This window comes from Sturnira hondurensis, unplaced genomic scaffold (assembly GCF_014824575.4).
Source record: "Sturnira hondurensis isolate 20B ecotype Veracruz unplaced genomic scaffold, ASM1482457v3 Scaffold0002597, whole genome shotgun sequence".
NCBI lineage: Eukaryota > Metazoa > Chordata > Mammalia > Chiroptera > Phyllostomidae > Sturnira > Sturnira hondurensis.
This window is the reverse complement of record NW_028075228.1, coordinates 765,205-785,617: the sequence shown is the minus strand read 5'-3', so window position 1 is coordinate 785,617 and position 20,413 is coordinate 765,205. Positions and strand designations below refer to the sequence as shown.

Below are 20,413 nucleotides of genomic sequence, written 5' to 3'. Positions count from 1 at the left end.
AAATGACAACAAACTCAACTATCTACAACTGAACTTAAAAGAACAAAAACTAAGCAAACAACTACAACAGGAACAGATTCACAGAAATGGAGATCACAAAGAGGGTTATCAATGGGGAGTGGGGAGAATGGGGGGAAAGGTACAGGGAATAAGAAACATAATTGGTAGGTAAAAAATAAGATAAGGAGAGGTTACGAATAGTATGGGAAATGAAGAAGCAAAAGAACTTATATGTGCAAGCCATGGACGTGAAGTAAGGGGGAGAGGGGGATACTGGTAGGAGGGAGGGTGCAGGGTAGAGATGAATAAAGGGGAGAGAAAAATTAAGAACAACTGTAATAGCACAATGAATAAAATATATTCTAAAAAAGATAGAACAAATTCTTGGTAGTAGTCCTATTCCCTACTAACCCCATATCCTGTTTGCCCTAGACTATCCACAACCTCCAAACACTAACCAAAATTTATTTGTTTTAAACTGACAAATATTTGGAACAAACCAATCTAGCAAACTCTAAAGACCCCAAGCATGCATGACTGAAACAAGCCTCAAGAGCTAAGACTACAGGGAAAGAAGCAACAGAAGGAATGAAATGATATTAGAACGGGTGACTCAAGGTTCTCTGGAGAAGGTGAAACTTCCTGAAATGAGGGGGAAAACAGAAAACAGAACCATCCCCACAAACCTTTTGATTGAATCTTCTCTTGCCTCCAAATAATGTTTAGAGCAGGCCCTGAGGCCTCGACCCCAGGGCCTCTAACTGGGAACTGCCCAAGGAAGTCACCTAGACAACTCGGACAGTAAATAATCTGAAGTTAAGACCTTAACATTAATATACAGAGAGATATTATGAATTACACTGCATGAAATGTTCCTCAACTTTCCAGGTAAAACATTTCAGAAAAAGTATTCACATGTAGATAGAGACCACATCTCTCAGGGCCACCTGATGTGCCAATTCAGACTGGTCAAAGCCTCAGACAAAGAGGTTTTAAAACAATCACTGTGTGCCCTCACTCCTGTCTGGTCTTCATATGGCCCCACAAGAACTCTGAGGCTGAAGGTCCCAGCCAGGTCTTAGACCACATCTCTCCTCATCTGGCTTTCCCAGAGGGTATGTGCTGTTTCGGGCAGCCAAGCTCAGAGCAAGGGAGCCAACTCAGGAGGTAAATTGAGACCTGGAGCTCCAGTCTGGAACATGTGTGTCACAGGGCACAGACAGGAGTGAGACTGTGAAATGAAAGAACCCAAGCCAAACCCTATCACAGGTACAACTGGAATTCAAAACAGGAAACAAAAAAGCTGTGGGTCAGGCACTGCTGAGGAGACAAGTTTATTTAAGGAAAGGAGTCCTCTCAGAAGTCAACAGTTTATATAACAATGCCGTAGGCTGGCAACAGTCCCTGGAGGCTCCAGTCTGAGAGCCAGGACCCACTGAGTTCTCCATAGACACCTACGCAGAGGCATTGAGTCCTGAGCAAAAACTTCTGAGAATACCAACTTCCATAACTAAAGAAAATGGATCTGGTGGGAAGGGAGCCAAAGGCAAGGAAGGCAATGCCTTCACTGAAAAATGAAGAAACCTGTTATGGCTCCCATTTAAAACTTTGCTTTAAAACATTAATAGCCACAAAAAGTTGTTTTGTTCTGGTATCCTTCAGAAAACTGAGGATGAGTTTCAAGGGTCTGGTACAAAACAGAAGGGAATGAAGAGTTGCCCTAGAAGAAACCAACAAGCAATCCTAAAGCCGATGTGGTCCCAGAGCCCCAGCCTGGGTCGGGGCGTTCCAGGAGAGGGCACAGTTACAGTCACCATTCTGAATCCTGACCATGAGATCATTACTAGAGACTTCAACCCAGAGGGGTGGTGTTTTTAAGAGCACAGAGGCCAATTCCAAGTTTTCCTCTCTCAATCTCACTGAGATCCTGTTATGAGGATCCAAGGCTTCATGTTTCCACATGGATGATTTGATTTTCAAAATGCTCCCCAGTAAGAGGGCACCATGTAAATAAATATACTACTGTCTTCTGATCAACCCTCTTTACTTGAGTGGGTAATATGAATTCATTAGCAATAGAGTGGTAACCACAGATCGCCATAAATGTAGCTTGTTTTAAGTAAAACTGCAATCAGACTTCCAAAGAAAAAAAAACCTATTAGTCCCACCTGCCTGTACCCCACCCCAGGGTCACAGTCAAGACCACAGCCCAAGGCCACTTTCACATGCTGTTCTAAACAACCACCTACTGATTAACCTGGTGAGACTGCTGGGGCAAAAGGGGAGGAAAATTTTAAATAAAAACTTCTCTCCTTTAATACTTCTTATGGTTAGTATTCTAAATGACTTTCAAGAGTATTTTCCCCACCAAACCTGTGCTCTGAAATAATTTTCACTACCTTATAATAGATGCCCTGCTTCAGTAATACAAGGAAGAGAAATATTTTGTAGTGCACATTCACACAACAGCTATTTACGAGAGCCTCTCTTTACAAAGTAACTTTCCTAGCGTGCTTCCTAAGGACAGACGATTCAATTCAAGACAAGGTTTGTACTTATGAATGTGCTACTGCCCCGCCCAGTACAGCTCAGTTGGTGTCCCACAAAGCACAAGTTGCCAATTCGATTGCTGGTCTGAACACATGCATGGGTTTTGAGTTTGGTCCCTAGTCAGGGCACATATGAGAGACAACCTACTGATGTTTCTTCTCTGTCACTTAATGTTTCTCTCCCTTTCTCCATCCCTTCCCCTCTCTAAGAATAAATAAATAAAACCTTAAAAACAAAAACAACAAAAATGTGCTGCTGGAAATTCCAAAGTATCCCCTGGACTAGCCCAGACACCTCCAGCACTTACAGCTCAGATTGCTCTCGCATTCTCCCAGCTCCCACCAACATACATAAGATGTATTACAATGAATCTCAACAGATACCCAGAAAACCTTATGACACAGTATCATCAAGGTTCTAAATCTGGTTAGCATTCTGTTTTCTGTTTCTTAATTATAAACACACAGCAAGCAATTAGTGCTGTAAGATGGAAATCCTTGGGTTCAGCACATGCATGGTGGTCAGACACATTTTATTCCCACAACTCCAACCAAAGCACAAAAATATCCCCAGGCTACACACAACAGGCAGAGGCACATACTTCAAACCACTCGAGTGGGGGTGTCAAACTCATTCTTTGGCCACATCTGCCTTGGAAGGGCCAGGCCGAATGTAATTTCAACTCTGTAACAGTTGAAGAATACTGTATTTTTCAGACTATAAGACATGCCCCTCCCCAAAATTGGGAGCGCGTGTCTTATAGTCCGAATGTAGCTTACCTGACTAGTAAATGCAGTTTACATTTACATTTGTGAAATATTTTGTTATTTATGTCATTAAATATTTTACCACATTTTTGCTTCAAAATTTTTTTCCCTACTTTCCTCTTCTAAAACCTAGGTGTGTCTTATAGTCCTAAAAATATGGTAGTTACATTTATACAGTCCTAAAAATTGTTTCGGCCCTTTGAAGGCAACCACAAGGCTATGTGGCTACCTCTGAAAATGAGTTTGATATCCTTGCACTAGAGAGTACAGCCTCATCAACACTACACATGGGGGAGGGCAGACCCAATTACAAACCACCCGATGTCTTCCTGGACTTGTAGGCAGTCCTGGAAAAGCAACAGAAGTTTGCAGCCCTGAAGGGAGTGATGAATTGACAAAGGATAGTAAGAAGCTAGGAAAATTGCTGGGCAAGTAGAACTGTGAAACTGAGAACATTAAACAGGGCCAAACAGTTTGAGCAATTTACAACCAGCTAGTAAATAATAGAACTTATCGACCATAACGAAACAATATATAACCTCCCTAACCAGAAACCACAGGCACCAGGGAAAGAGAGGAATTCTTATGCCAACAGGAGAGGGAACACCAGAACAAAGGGAGCCAGCTTGGGAAGAAGCTGCCACCTCTCCTTTCAGCTCCCCCTCCCAAGAGAAACAGTAGGCTTTAGCTCCCCCTAGGAATATCCCCCTCACTTCATTTCCCTCTCCAGTTTCAGGATGAAGGCAACTCCATGAGCCATGGAAACAGGACAGCAGTGGTGAGACAATCCTTGGTGCATAAGGCCTTGGGGTGGGGGACGACAGAGAATAGAAAAGGACAGCGCAGGGGCAGGAGAGCAGATGTGTCATCTGCAGGAATGACTTCTTTAACAAAGCTAGACATTAAGTGCCTCCCTGGAGCTCACAGCACTACCACCAAGCATTGGAGGATATATAGTCTGCTCTAACAAGAAGCAATGCCCTCCAGGAGGCATAATCAGAATACAAAAGAGAAGTGGACAGCCCTGGCAGGGCATGAAAGAAGAGGGACTCAAAGGATAACCCTGAGAAACGTGGCACAAAAGGAAAGAACCAAAAAGAATGGTGAGGAGAAGACTAATAGAAGATGATATGGTCACAGAGGTTTGGAGAGAGAAAGCAAGAATGAAGCTCAGGGAGTCCAGGAGGCTGCAGTGTGGTGTTTTCCACTGGTTACTGCCCCAACCCCAAGGGCAAATGTACCCAACACACCAGTGTAAGGGGCACTGGACAACACATTCAGAGCAAAGAAATTAACTCCTTTCTTCATACGATAAATCTCCATCTTCCATTGAAATTGAAAAAAGAAAAGGCTCAGGCTGATAAATTATCAGGTGAGAAAAAAAACTAAAAATAAAAAAAAAGAACCCCACAATGAGCCTTGGCTGGTGTGGCTGAGTGGACTGAGTGCCAGTCTGCAATGCAGAGTCGCTGATTCGATTCCCAGTCATGCCTGGGTTGTAGGCCAGGTTCCTAGTAGGGGGTGCATGAGAGGCAACCACACATTGATGTTTCTCTCCCTCTCCTTCTCCCTCCCTTCCTCTCTAAGAAGAAATAAATCTTACAAAAAAAAAACAAACACCCACAACGAGATTATCACCTCCCACCTGTCAGCATGGCTATCATCAATAAGTCAACAAAGTGTTGATGAGGATGCAGAGAAATGAGAACCCTCATGCACTGTTAATGAGAATGCAGATTGGTGTAGCCACTATGGAAAACAGTATAGAGAGTCCTTAAATATTAAAAAATGGAACCGTCTTAAGACCCAATTATTCCACTTCTGGGTTTATATCTGAAGAAATCCAACACTAATTGAAAAAGAGATAGCAGCTCTATGTTCACTGCAGCATTATTTATAATAGCCAAGCTATGGAAACAACCCCAGTGCCTATCAACAGATGAGTGGATTTTTTAAAAGTTGTGATACATATATAAATGGAATATTACTTGGCCATAAAAAACAATAAATCTTACCATTTGCAACAATTTGGATGGACATACAGGGCATCATGCAAAGTGAAATAAATCAGAGAAACACAAATTCCATATAAACACTCACTCAAAACAGTATTTCTCCAGCTGTGCCACTCCAGGTTAGGTGGCAAATCTTTGTCTAACCCCCATTGTTTCCCCATAGAACTCAAAAACTCAAAGATTGTCTATGATGAGAACTTCCGGCCAAGATGGAGGCATAGGGGGAAACACTGTGCCAGCTCCCACAACTAAATTTAAAGAGAGCGAAGTTTTAGTAAAAAAAAAAACGCAGCCAAAACAGTGAAAATTGAACTGTACGGAAGTCCAACAACAACGAACCACTCAGCCAGACTGGTAAGAGGGGCGGAGTCGGCGGCAGAGGCAGTTGGTGGACCCCAGGCTTGGGGTGGCGATGGACGGACCCAGTGAGGGCGCAGGGTGGCTGGCTAACTGCCGTCACACATTCGTGTGCAGATAAACCAAGCGAAGGAGCAAACGGTGAGACAGACAGCTCAGGCTAGGGCCCCAGCGACGGGAATTACACCATGAAAGCACCAACTGGGAAGACTTTCTAGGGGTCAAGGGGCAGGGAGAGGCTCCCAGGCTCACAGAGAGTTCATTGGAGAGACCCACAGGGTCCTGGAGGATACAGAAGCCCACACATCCGGGAACCAGCACCAGAAGGGCCCAATTTGCTTATGGGAAGCCGCAGAGGGGACAGAAATCTAAGACAGAGCAGAGCGGAGCAAAGTGCCATTTTTCCCCCCTCTCTGACCCCGCTCCCACATACAGTGTCACAACCCAGCCACTGGGTTAACCAACCCTGGTGAACACCAAGGCTCCACCCCTCATACATAACAGTGATGAACAGACCAAAATATTATGGCTCAAGAAGAACAGTTCAAAGCCCCAGAGACAATACTTCTAAGCAACCAAGAGATAGCCAACCTATCAGATGCACAGTTCAAAACACTGGTGATCAGGATGCTCACAGAACTGGTTGATTTTAGCCACAAATTAGAGGAACATATGAAGGCTAAACTAATTGAAATGAAGGGAAATGCACAGAAAAACAATAGTGATGGAAAGGAAACTGGGACTCAAATCAAGGGAGTGGACCAGAAGGAAGAAACAATCAATCAAACAGAAAAAGAAGGAAGAAACAAGAATTCAAAAAAATGAGGAGAGGCTTAGGAATCTCCAGGACATCTTGAAACGTTCCAACACCCGAATTATAGGGGTACCAGAAGGGGAATAGGAACAGCCAAGAATGGAAAACTTATTTGAACAAATAATAAAGGAGAATTTCCCCAATCTGGCAAAGGAAATAGACTTCCAGAAAATCCAGGAAGCTCAGAGAGTCCCAAAGAAGTTGGACCCAAGAAGGAACACACCAAGGCACATCACAATTACATTAGCCAAGATTAAAATGAAGGCGAGAATCCCAGAAAGAGCAAGAGATAAGGGGACAGTCACCTACAAAGCAGTTCCCATCAGACTGTCAGCGGATTTCTCAAAAGAGACCTTACAGGAAAAAAAGGGGCTGGAAAGAAGTATTCCAAGTCATGAAATCCAAAGACCTACAGCCAAGATTGCTCTATCCTGCAAAGCTTTCATTTAGAATGGAAGGGCAGATAAAGTGCTTCTCAGATAAGGTCAAATTCAAGGAGTTCATCATCATCAAGTCCTTATTATATGAAATGTTAAAGGGACTTATATAAGAAAAAGAAGATGAAAAATATTAACAGTGAAAGGGCAGCAAAATAATACTTATTAACAACCACACCTAAAACAAAAGCAAACTAAGAGGACAGCTAGATCTAGAGCGGAAACATAGAAATGAAGATCACATGGAGGGTTAGCAACAGGGGAGTGGGAGAAGGAGAAGGGGGGAGAATAAGTAGCATAGACGGCAGGTAGAAAATAGACAGGGGGGAGGGCAGGAATACTATGGGAAATACAGAATCTAAAGAACTTGCAACACATGGACATGAATGAAAGGGGGGGAATGGTCGGGGAGGGGTGTGCAGGGTGGAGGGGGGTGGAGGGGAGTGATGGGGGAATGGGACAACTGTAATGGCATAATCAATAAAATATATTTAAAAGAAAAAAAAGATTATCTATGAGATTGTAGTATTAGACCAATCTCTGGGCTGCAATAAAGCCCAAACTGACAAACGGCAGTATCCAATTCACAAACAACTGTTAGAGACCTACCTATCAATACTTTATCTTCATTCTTTCTCCAGATGCTACAGCCAGTGTTCCTATGGATCATCTGTACTGCTCTGACTAGTGCCATATGGAAAATACATGGGAGTAGAGAGCATGGTAGGAGGTAAGACAGTAAACTTTTCAAAATAACAGGAAAATTGGGGTTTATGTTCATGTAAGTTTTAATTATAACACTGAAGTTTAAAATACAGTATCACCATGCTAAATGCCCTTGGATTGGGTAGGGTTTGATAAAATCTGGTCATATCTAAACTGGCATCTTTCAGCTCAATTGTCAATTTCAGTCTAACTTTTAACATTGTTTGCTGTTATGCTACAGGGCAGAATTTAACATAAGATGGGCACATCATTAAACCCAGTCACATGGGTATGGTTACCTGATCATCACGTGATATTCTCACGAGGTCATCTGTCTTTAAGGTAGTATCGGATCAGCCACTAGGATGCAATATTTAGAACACTGGTTTCCAGTAACAAAAAATGAACAAGAGTAAGTTTAGAGTCTGACCACATCCAGGAGATGAAGGAAACAGACAAAGGAGAAGACTCATAAAACACGGTGGTAGGAGTCTCCAGGCCCACATACCAGATGTGTAAGATGCCCCACAAAGGTGAGGCCACCATCAACCGAGCATCTGCTCCCAGAGAGAAGGCAGTGAGGGAAAACACTGCCCTCTACTCACCTCTCTAGCTCTCTGTTTTCCTGTCCTCCAAAAATACCCAGGATCCAGATTGCAGCTGCTACCTTTCTCAGATGTGGACAAGGGCCTCGAAGCTTATTTTTTCTAATAAAGTAACTTAAATTAATTTCGTTAATAAAAGATCAACAAAGCCAAAAGCTTTTAAAGAAAAGTGTCATTTGATTTCCAAAGAACCCTTTCTCATTTCCCTTCTTTACCTATTTTTCTATTGCTGTTTAGGCAAAAGAGACCACTAAGCCCATAGGAGCTTCAACCCAAGCCCAAGGCAGAGACCCTGAGCTTAAAAAGAAAGCAGGGAAGGAAGAAGCAGAGTTATAAAGGGAAACATGGAGAGGCCAGTGTTGCGAAAGAAAATGTTTGTGCATGTGTGTTCATGTATGTTTCTAGGCAGAGCCCCACACACTAAATCACACTGTGAGCCAAGACCTGGCAGCTCCCACTGCCAAAGTCAACATGTTCTGGCTACCCAGCCTCTAATATCTGGTTTCCTCAGAGTGAGATACAGAGGAAGGGCAGCAGTTACCTGGCCCAAGGTTCAGGACTCCATGCTCTCGCTGCGACCAATGTGATCACACATCCAGAGTCACCTGCCCTCCCCAACCTCCGGCACTGGCTGGTATAATCACAGGCCCATGAACTGGATCATTATTCTGCTCTGCTTCCCTTTCAGACTTGCTACCCTGGCCAGAATTCTGCTTCATCTTTAATATCCCTCACACAGCTGGGGGGGAACTTCTGTCGCAACTAAGATAGTACAGGTTGACCTGGCTGTACCAAAGAGCATTCAGAATAGTGTACACTACAGACCCCATCACCACACCTCCTTCTTTTTGGACATTAAGAATATCCTAAATCCTTTCTCCCACGAGGTAATAAAAATAACACCCAAGATACCTATTCTAGAGTGGAGAAAAGACTAGAATTCTCATCAGTCCCATCATATGAAGGCACCTCCGGACTGTCTTGGTCAACCACCAGACATGACCCCACTGTCACAGAGCCTTCCTCCTGCAACCTTCTTCCCACCAAGATCAAGTGAATTGCACATGGAGCTCTTGTAGCAAACATTTTCAAGCTGCACAGAGCCCACCTTCCCTGAATTACATTCAGCAAGGAACCACAGGAAGGAAATGTATCTCAGGTATTGTTCCAGCAGTTAAAATCAGTTCAGTTTTAAAAGAACTTGCGGAGTATTTACCCTAAGTCAGAATACAGGCAAATCTGTTCAACTTCAAATATAAAAAATAGACGAAATGCCTCCGGCTAGCTTTAAAATGTGTTGGTTCCATGAGAATCCCTATAGTGAACAATGAAAGGAAAATAAGAATAATATTATAACTAACAAATGAGGGATTACAAACAGCCCACAAACTCTTCTCTGTCCTAAGCACGTATGTCTTTCTTCCCCATGCAGTTGGGGTCACAGAGCCCAGAGGCTCATTTCAGCTAGAAACATCTAGTGAGAAAGAAAACCCTACAGCCAGAACTCACAGCACTTACCCACTGCTGGGATGAGGTTCCCCTTCAGGTCTGACCTGCCTACTTTCCAAATCCTCTCCCCAGCATGTCTCCAGCAACTCAAGTATCTCAGAATAAGAGGACCAAAGTTCTATAAGGGCTGAGCTGAGCGAACAAGAGTTGCTGGGGAAAAAAGTGTTTGAATGCAATTGTCAATTTTTATATTAACAAAACAGATGCACTTAATGAAATCTAATTTAAATGATATCTTATATTCTGTACATTGCAAGCAATTTAAAAGAACATAGCCAGAGAATATCCCCTAGAACCCTAAAATACAATAAAAATTCACTATTCTAAAAAATTCAGTACATTATATTGGCGTAATTAGCTACACATATCTCTTTGATAATACAACAAAGTAGGCTCTATCTATTTTTAATTCCTTAAAAAAACTTGTTAAAAAGGCAAATGAATTAGCATTAGGACATACACAATCCTTACAACATGCAACCCAACCCAGCCAGCTACCTAGGCCACAGCAACTTCATATGGCCTAACCAGGAAGGTACCTAGTGGCCAACTAGTGCCAGGGGTGGAAAGAATCAGTCCTACCATACAATAGAGGCCTGCCTAGGGAAAGCTTCTCCCTCTGTTTCAATAACAGATGGCAAGGCATTCTCTGTCAGAAGGGGTATCAAGGCCTGGACCACTTCCCCCCAATCCCTTTTCCCTTCCAACCTTGCTGCTCATGCAGGTCTTGGTTCTGTTGCCATCAAGACCTCCTCAAGCTCTCAAGGATTCAGGGTCTAGCATCAGCAGTGCACCCCTCTCTATAATGAGCACAACCAGTTCAGAGTGCACTGGCTCAGCATTACATCCAGGGATGCTGAGAGACAATGTACATTACTCTGCCACATGCCCTGCAAGTTCAACATTTCAGCAAGTCAAAAAGTGATAGCTTTTCTCTTTTAAATAGAGGTATTCAATTAAAAATATTAACCATTAAATCTAAGCCTCTCTTCATAAAAATAACATTGCCTTTATTATTACTATAACATGCCACTTTAAGAAACCCTTTTGTTTTTAGAAACATAATTTGAAATCCCTGATTTACAGTAGGTGTAAATGTGCCACCTAGGTCAATGCTACAGAACAATTCTGACCAGCAGCCTGGCCTCACTCACTCTGACTCTCCTACACTCATCTAAACCTGGTGAAAGGTGTGTCATCAAGAGCCATTTCTATCTCATCACTTCTCTAAAAAGGCCCTGACCCTTCTCCCTTTACCAAGAAAGATGTTAACAAAGTAAGAATTACACCAGCTGTGAGCTGAAACTAGTTTTATTCTGGAGTTAAAAAAAATACCTAAATCCAATTATTTTAAAGTTTATATTTTCTATTTATTTACTTGTTTGTTTCTGAAGATTCTTTATTTATTTTTAGACAGAGGGGAAAGGAGGGAGAAAGAGAGGGAGAGAAACATTGATGTGCAAGAGATACATCAATCAGGTGGTTGCCTCTCACATGCCCCCAACTGAAGACCTGGTTCACAACCCAGGGATGTGCCCTGACTGGGAACCAAACCAGCAACCCTTCGGTTCACAGGCCAGCACCTCATCCACTGAGCCACACTAGCCAGACCTAAAGTTTATATTTTCATGGAGCTATAGCTCGATAAACAGTGTCACAATCTCTAGAGAAGCCTTTTAAATGGCTATCACCACTGCAACTCAGCAGGGGAAGAACCAAGCAAGGCTCAAAATATTAAAGGCACAGGCCCAGGTCAAAAAGCTAGTACCAGTCACCACAGACCCCTGTAAACAACCACAGCCACACCTGGAATATCTCAGGGCCAACACAGAATCCACCCAAAAATCAATAAAGGAGCTTTTTTTAAAAAAAATATATTTTATTGATTATACCATTACAGTTGTTCTATTCCCCCCCTTCATTCCCCTCCACCCGCACACTCCCTCCCCCACCATTCTCCCCCCCTTACTTTATAACCATGTGTCTCAAGTTCTTTAGATTCTATATTTCCCATACTATTCTTGCCCTCCCCCCTATCTATTTTCTACCTACCCTCTATGCTATTTTCTGTGCTTTCTCCCCCCTTCTCCTCCTCCCACTCCCCTGTTGCTAACCCTCCATGTGTTCTTCATTTCTATGGTTCCACTCCTGATCTAGCTGTCCTCTTAGTTTGCTTTTGTTTTAGGTGTGGTTGTTAATAACTGTGTGTTTGCTGTCCTTTCACTGTTCATCTTTTTCATCTTCTTTTTCTTATATAAGTCCCTTTAGCATTTCATATAATAAGGGCTTGGTGATGATGAACTCCTTGAACTTGACCTTATCTGAGAAGCACTTTATCTGTCCTTCCATTCTAAATGAAAGTTTTGCTGGATAAAGCAATCTTGGCTGTAGGTCTTTGGATTTCATGACTTGGAATACTTCTTTCCAGCCCCTTCTTGCCTGTAAGGTCTCTTTTGAGAAATCCGCTGACAGTCTGATGGGTACTCCTTTGTAGGTGACTGTCCCCTTATCCCTTGCTGCTTCTAGGATTCTCTCCTTCATTTTAGTCTTGGCTAATGTAATTATGATGTGCCTTGGTGTGTTCCTTCTTGGGTCCAACTTCTTTGGCACTCTCTGAGCTTCCTGGATTTCCTGGAAGTCTATTTCCTTTGCCAGACTGGGGAAGTTCTCCTTTATTATTTGTTCAAATACGTTTTCCACTCGTGGCTGTTTCTTTCCCCCTTCTGGTACCCCTATAATCCGGATGTTGGAACGTTTAAAGATGTCCTGGAGGTTCCTAAGCCTCTCCTCATTTTTTTGAATTCTCATTTCTTCATTCCTTTGTGGTCGGATGTTTCGTTCTTCCTTCTGGCCCATTCCATTGATTTGAGTCCCAGTTTCCTTTCCATCGCTATTGGTTTCTTGGACATCTCCCTTCATTTCAATTAGTTTAGCCTTCATATGTTCCTCTAATTTGTGACTGTACTCCACCAATTCTGTGAGCATCCTGATAAACAGTGTCTTAAATTGTGCTTCTGAGAGGCTGGCAATTTGTCGGTCGCTTAGAGTTATTGGCTCTGGGACTTTGAGTTCTTCTTGCACCATCTTTCGGGCTGTTTGTGCCTGTTCCATAGCAGGATCGGAGCCCTAAGGTCTTCACTAGAGCAAGGCAACTCAGTTGCTGGGTTGTGACGCTGTATGTGGGGGCGGGGTCAATGAGGAACTATGGCGTCCGGTCTGCCACCTCCCGCTGCGGCCCCCAGAGGCGCTGCAGCTGCCACTGTTACCGGGCCTGAGCATCTCATCCCACCGCACGCGAGTGTGCCACCGCCGTCAGCCCTCGCCCCCTGGGGCCTGCGTGGTCTGCCTCACTGTGCGTGAATGTGCAACTGCGGTCAGTCTGCCCCGCACCCCAACTGGTTCCGGGGTGCTCACGCGCCCAGGTCGGGGGGGATCTGTCCTGCCCGACCCTGCTCACTGCTGGCTCTGCCCCTCTTACCGTCCCCGTTGAATGATTAGTGGTTGTTGGACTTCCATATAACTCAATTTTCTGTTTTTTTGCTGTGTCTTTGTTCTCCAAACCATTGTTTTATTCAAACTTGGTTGTGGGAGAAGGCACAGTGTTTCCATCTATGCCTCCATCTTGGCGGCAGTCCGAATAAAGGAGCTTTTAACATGACTACCCATCAAAAAAGTGATTTTAATCTGATTTAAATGACTCATAGTCTACCTTAAATGGTCAAAATAAAAAGTAAAAATCGTGATATATACATACAGATATATATAAATAAAAATAAAAAATTATTAGAGAGCCCTGGCTGGTGTAGCTCAGTGGATTGAGTGCGGGCCTGTGAACCAGATGATGCTCAGTTCCCAGATGGGGAACATGTCTGGGTTGCGGGCCAGTTCCTAGCAGGGATGCACAAGAGGCAACCATATATTGATATTTCTCTCCATCTCTTCTTCTCATCCCCTCTAAAGATAAATAAATAAAATCTTTAAAAAATTATTAGAGAGATTGCATGTGCCCTGACTGGGAATCAAACCACAATCCTTTGGTTCACAGGCCCATGCTCAATTCACTGAGCTACACCAGCCAAGGCCAAAATTGTTTTTTAAATTCTGCCATTTGATGCCAGAATAGGTCCTAGAGGGTAGGTCTCGGTAAGCCGCTCATACTGCTACAGCCCCTAGCCCTTGGCCCCTTCTCTTACACATTAGGGTCACTGACTCAGGAGGAGGATATCCACCTGCTAGGCCACAGATAGCAAGCACAAAGCCCGAAGGCCGAATCCGGCCCTCCACCTTGTTTTTTATCCAGCCTGGAACTTTGTTTCTACCTAGCGACAGTGTCGAGCTCTCACTTTACTGTTAAGGAGTAGTTACATTCATACAGTCCTAAAATTATATTTGGCCCTTTGAAGGCAACCGCAAGGCTGATACGGCCCACGGTGAAAGTGAGTTTGACACCCTTTTGTTAGGCAGTCACACCAGCACCTCATGTCAGTAAGAACCTTTATATTTATTGAATCCAAACACTGCAGATTTTTTATTAACTAAATATTTATGGTTCACTAAAGTGATACATGGCATTAGACACCTTGAACTATTATGGTGGTATGGTCAAAAAAGCCAATCCTTCAAACGGCATAAAATTGTAAACATTAACACGGCCATTATTCATAATCCACTCGACCAATTAGGGCAAGCCAAGAATCTGTCAGCAAAAAGTTGCTGACAACTTGTTTTCTTTTAATCAGGAATTACCAAATACTTATTAAAAACCTAATTTAAACAGAATTTTGTTCTTGTCATAAATTAAGGCCAATATTATAGTTTCCAAACAAAGGCACAGCTCAGCCTCCAGGTATGGGTCTCTTCAAAGACTGCCCAGGTAACCTATGACAACCAAGCTGAGACCATGTGCACATTCTGGGAACGCCTGAGAAGCATTGCCAGGGTGTCACAAAGCCCATCGCCATCCCGCCTGGCCATCAGCACCCCCACCTTCTAGGCTTCTTCTGTTAGTCATTCTGCAGATTAAGAGGAGAGAATTCTAAGTCCTAATGTCAGAGATATCTAAGTATCTTTTCCATCAAGCCTTATCCCCATTCCCAAGAAAATATTTCAAGCTCTTACTAGTATGGCTCAGTGGGTTGGGCATCATCTCACAAACCAAAAGGTCTCAGTCAGGGCCCATAGAGGTCCTTGGTTGAAATGTATGGGAGACGCAACCAATTGATATTTCCCTCACACACTGAAGTTCTCTCCCTCTCTTTCTCCCTCCCATCCCCTCTCTAAAAATAAATAAACAAAATCTTTTAAAAAATATATTTCAGTCAAGTCAACAAGAACAGACAGGTTCATTTCAAAGTGGCCCAATTCGCTAATGTCTAAAATAAAGGACAGATTCTGTTAGATCAAGAACACTTGCGAACAAAGTATCAGGACTACCAGCAGCTACTGCATACAGGACACTAGACCAGAGCACAGCCAGGCCTCACTGCTTCTCCCAGAAGAGAAGTGACAATTCTCAGACTAGAGAAACTCTCATTAGTGCAAAGTGTTAATGCAAGATGCACAAAGCACAAGGCTAACAAACACAGTGATCAAGCACAAACTCCCAGTAGCCTCCAGACTACTTGGGGATGGTACAATTAAGGTAAAGGAAGTTGAGAAGAAGCAAACTTCCTTCAGGCCCAGCTACTAACCTTTTTAATTTTTCTGCAGAATTCCTGACTAGGACACCAGGAATGCTATTTCTTAACTCCACACAGCTCATTACCACTACCTCTGAAACACTCTCATCTAAGTAAAATCCAGAATGAAATTCAAAAACACTTAGCCAAAACTCTACCAAGCCCAAGGAAACCAACTTGGCAGCTTAACCATTATTTTGACACTCTTTTCTACAAACCAATGCAAATAAACACACACAAACTGATGAAAGGTAATGCAATGAAGTATTTACCGATTCCATAGCTGAAAGTCGATGTTGATAAGGACTGTATATTAAATCCAACAGAGGTGTGTCCAGAGCGGTGTGGTATATATTCTGAAACAAGAGAATAAAATTATTTTATGTAAATAATAATTTCTACTTCAGCTCTGTCTACAATTTGTCTCTCTCCATTTGGACAACCATTTATCTGGTTTTATTTCACTTAACACTGGACAAGCAAAAAGTTTTTAAGATGTTTGAAATCTGACTTTGGGTTATAAAGAAAGAGTAAAGCCCAGGAAAGAGGCTCACACCTGACTATTTGTTTAGGACACTATTCAAATGGAAATCTCTGTTCTCAGTAGTTTTTCCTGGGAAGTACTGTGGGAAAGAACAGGCTGAAGAAAAAAACACTTACGAGTCGTTCTCCCCAGAGATGGAACCTTAAGACTGGGAAACTGGAAGGACCATTCACAGACTTTTCTCTTACACAGAGTTTGACAAAACTCTCACAATTATTAAACCTTTGCCAAAGTTGGGAATTTTGCATCCTCTGCAGACTTCCACTCACACTCAGAATAAAGCAGAATTCTCCCTTTGGCTCACGAAACCCACAGGGCTGACCTCTCTCCCTCCCACAGCCCCCAAGGTCCTGCCTCACCACTTCCCTCAACTCCCTGTTTTATATGGTCTCTAACTGGACACCTTCCCCTCCACCTCAACAACACTGCCCACATTCTCTCTTCCACTTTCCGTCTGCTCACAGGTCCATCATATCAGGACATTCCCAACAACCCTTACCCTACCCTACTCTACCCAATCTCTCCCTCAATCTACTTAGGGATCTATTCTGGAAGGAAAAGGGAAAAAAAAAAAAGACCTAATTCAGACCCATGTGCTTCAGGAGACTCCAGTTCAGAAACGTGATTCCAGCCTCCTACCACGCATTTGAGTTCCTCCTACACAACTTGGGGAGAAGCAGGAAGATAGGGCAACCCTAAGAGAGTCTGAACATTTTGTAAATGTGATTAACAAATGTTGTCTGGGGGTTGGCTGGATACTGTGGCAAGCACACAGTGCTAAAGCTCATGAAGCACAGGCTTCCTTCCAATTCAATTCTTACAGAAGCAGTCCACAGGTAAAAAAATCTCTTTATTAATTACTAAACTAGAACTACATATAGCAACATAATCTTAAATATCACAACAGTGAATGAAACAAAAAAGGTCTTAGAGGAATATATTGAATGTATTTGTGACTTTCAAAAGCACATGAAACTTAATATATTGGATTTAATATGTATACAGTATACTGTCAATGAAAAGTAAATAATCATGAAATATAAAATTCAAAATAATGCTTCCTCTTAGGGGGTGGGAGATAGACACCAACTGGGAAGCACACCCAGAAGTTTCAACAACATTGGTAAGGCAGGGTTGGCTAGAACACAGGGAATAAAGAACTGGTTCTCATATTTATACCATAATAACCCCTGCAGCTCACATGGTACACTAACTCCAGTCTTCCAAAACGCCAACAGTGCAGAGGCTGTATACGTCTCACTCCCTTTAATGTCCTGACAGGGAGTGAAGAGGAAAACAAAGCGAGGACCACACCACTTGAAAGCGAAACTGATCCCTTAATCCCTAAATTTTTAACTGGTCACTCTTCCATTTTGTGATTAACTAAAATAATCTATTTCTATCATTTACAACTAAGAATTTAGAGTATACAGAAAACTAAAAACTTTATTTTTGTTCATCAAATATTTTTAAATTAAAATGTAGCAATTTCAAAAATTTAAAGGTAAACTAAAAGTTTAACATCCAGAAAGAGCAAATGACACAACATATAATCTTGCAAAATAACTATAAAAATTTTTATTTAGAAGCCTCTCAAACTTCCTATATACAAGAAATCTAATCAATCAAGTGAGCATTGTAGACTTTCCATATGAACACAGTAATACTATCAATAAAAAGAGAAATTATACCATGATATCATGGAAAAAATAAATAGATGTATAGCTACAAAGAAAAAACTAAAAAGGGAAACTGTAGAACACAACTGGAAATTCCTGAATATTAGAAGGACAGAAACATGAAATCAAACTGGGAGAAAGTGACTGGGAGCAGACTATAAAAACAGGTCCCTGTTTAACAAAAGACATGTGTTAAATGTCTTCCAACTCAGTTTCCTGACTCCGTAAAATATTAACCAGCACTGACTTTCAATCAGGGAGTAAATGCACAACTCTTAAGTTTACAAGCTTCCTTACTACCAACTCACCTTCAATAATAATAATCCACAATAAGGAACAGTTATTTAGACATCACACATACTTGAAATCCAGATTAAGTGGCAAAAAACAGCTCTCCTCGGCTCTAAATCAGGAAACATTACAAGTACCTCCAGCTCTTAGCAAAATCCACAAAATTCCAACTCAGCACCACGCTCTAAATACAAACTCAATAGATAGACAGGCAAGCAGACAGACAGACACAGAGAGACAGATATGAACACTGTGATCTGTCCATCTCTAGTGTGCACCGTTGGCCTCACCATTTTACAATCAGATCACAGACACTGGAAACAAACAACAGAAATCAGTGGTAGGCTACTTCACTTCATTAGTTTGAAGTGCCTACAAAACAATTGCTTACTTCTTTGCAACCTCTGATGGCACTCATCTGTTTTATTTCTACAAAATGTACAATCCGAGGGGCACAGACTACAGGACACTGGGTATCAGCCTGTTTTTGGTTAAATAGAAACTCAGAATCAAACAGCTCCATGAAAATACTGTCCTCATTCTACACAAGTCTTGTTCACAAAATTCATTGCTACTGCTTTTCATTCCCTCCCTTTGAAAACCCAAGGCAAGACTTATAATGACACCATCCACACAAAGAAACAGTCAGGAAATCAAAACCTATCATCAGTGGAACACAACTAAAGCTTGAACTACTGTATTTTGTTGTGTATAATGCACGCACATGTCTTAGTGCTAATCTATATTATACTTGGAAATTTATGACCCATGTATATTGTGCATCCTTATTTTTCCCTCAAAATTTTGGGCAAAAAAAAAAGGTGCACATTATACGTGGCAAAAAAAATTATACATGGCATAAGCTGGTTGTCCAGCTAGAGAAATCACCTTTTTAAAAAGGATGTGAGCCCTGGCTGGTGTAGCTCAGTGGATTGAGCGAAGGCCTGCAAACCAAACAACCGCGGTTCAATTCCCAGTCAGGACACATGCCTGGATAGCAGGCCAGTTCCCAGCAGGGAACTCACGAGAGGCAACCAGATATAGATATCTCTCCCCCTCTCTCCTTCCCTTCCCCTCTAAACATAAAGAAAATCTTTAAAAAATAAATTAATTAATTAAATTAAAAAGCATGTGAAACCCTAAATACTCTTCACAAAACTATTAGAATACATGAGTATAACACCACAGGCTGCAGAATACAAGACTGATATACAAAAAAGTCCGTTGTATTTGTGTATTTGGGGTGGCAAAGAAATCCATTTATTTGTTCCGTAAAATAAATGACACATTTCATTTTCACCAATAACTTTATTTACTTGGATATTCTGAGTATATGTCAGCTACCTCCCACTATCGGCCTCTAATGGGTAGAAGCCAGGGGTGCTATTAAACATCTCCCAATGTGTAAGACAGTATCAAAGCAAAGAATTATTTGGCCAAAACGTCAACAGTACCAAGAATTTGCAAACCACTTTTGACATGTTCTGTTAGTCACAGCACCTTCTCCACTCACTCAATGCACAAATTCTTTTTTTCCATTTCAGTTGCATTTTTACCTTTCTTGAAATAATAAAATACTCCAAAAATGTTGGGCATCTTCTTCCATCTTCAATATTAAAATGGCTGTATGAAAAATCACCAATTTGGACTTTTTACATTTTTTAAAATTATGAAAGCTGTCACAATACAATCTAACAAAACTGTTTTGAATAAAAATCAAAGACAACTCCTGGCTGGTGTAGCTCAGTGGATTGAGCGCGGGCCTGTGAACCACACACTCGTGGTTCGATTCCCAGTCAGGGCACATGCCTGGGTTGCAGGCCAGTTCCCAGCAGGGGACTCACGAGAGGCAACCATACACCAATATTTCTCTCCCTCTCTCCTTCCCTTCCCCTCTAAAGATAAATAAATAAATAAAAATATTTTTTTAAAAAAAAGATGCAACGAGTAAGCTGTAAATGTGAGAGACAGGGAGGAGGAAACACGAGGTAGGATGCACAACTTTTGACATCACAGAACTGAAATGTAGCTAAGTAAGCAATTCTCAACTCTGATGTTCACACATTCTAGTATATGGCAGCTGAGATGTTTCCATGTAATAAGGACAAAGTTTAACAACTGTCTTTCAAATGAATAATTAACAGGTGTTCTGCACTGCGGGCTGTGTTCCAGCCCTGCTGGGTATGTCCACTATCCAAAGCAGTAATTCTTTAATTTCACTAATGCATCCTGATGCCCAGCCACTGGAATAAAAGATCACCAAAATAAATTAATCTTCTTCCTTAAGGCAAACAAAAGGGATTAAATTCTTTTTTTTTAAGACAAAGGGGAAAATAGGTAGAAAGAGAGGGAGAGAAACATCCATCTGTTGTCTCTTGTACGCACCCCAACCAGGGACTGCAACCTTGGCTTGTGCCCTGGCTGGGAATGGAACTGATGACCTTTCACTTTGCAGGATGATG

The 20,413-nt window shown here is 42.0% G+C and overlaps 1 protein-coding gene across 4 annotated transcripts in view; it reads right to left on the bottom strand.

Moving 5' to 3' along the window:
* ANKRD11 (ankyrin repeat domain 11) overlaps nucleotides 1–20,413 on the bottom strand; it is a 245,473-nt gene that overhangs the window by 147,581 nt on the left and 77,479 nt on the right. For 3 of the 4 annotated variants that reach the window (XM_037040151.1, XM_037040150.1, XM_037040153.1), the window contains exon 2: nucleotides 15,710–15,793. The exons of the other annotated variant lie outside the window; for it this stretch is intronic. The gene's annotated coding sequence lies outside the window, so the exon portion shown is untranslated. The remainder of the gene's footprint in view (nucleotides 1–15,709; nucleotides 15,794–20,413) is intronic. 4 annotated transcript variants of the gene reach the window in all.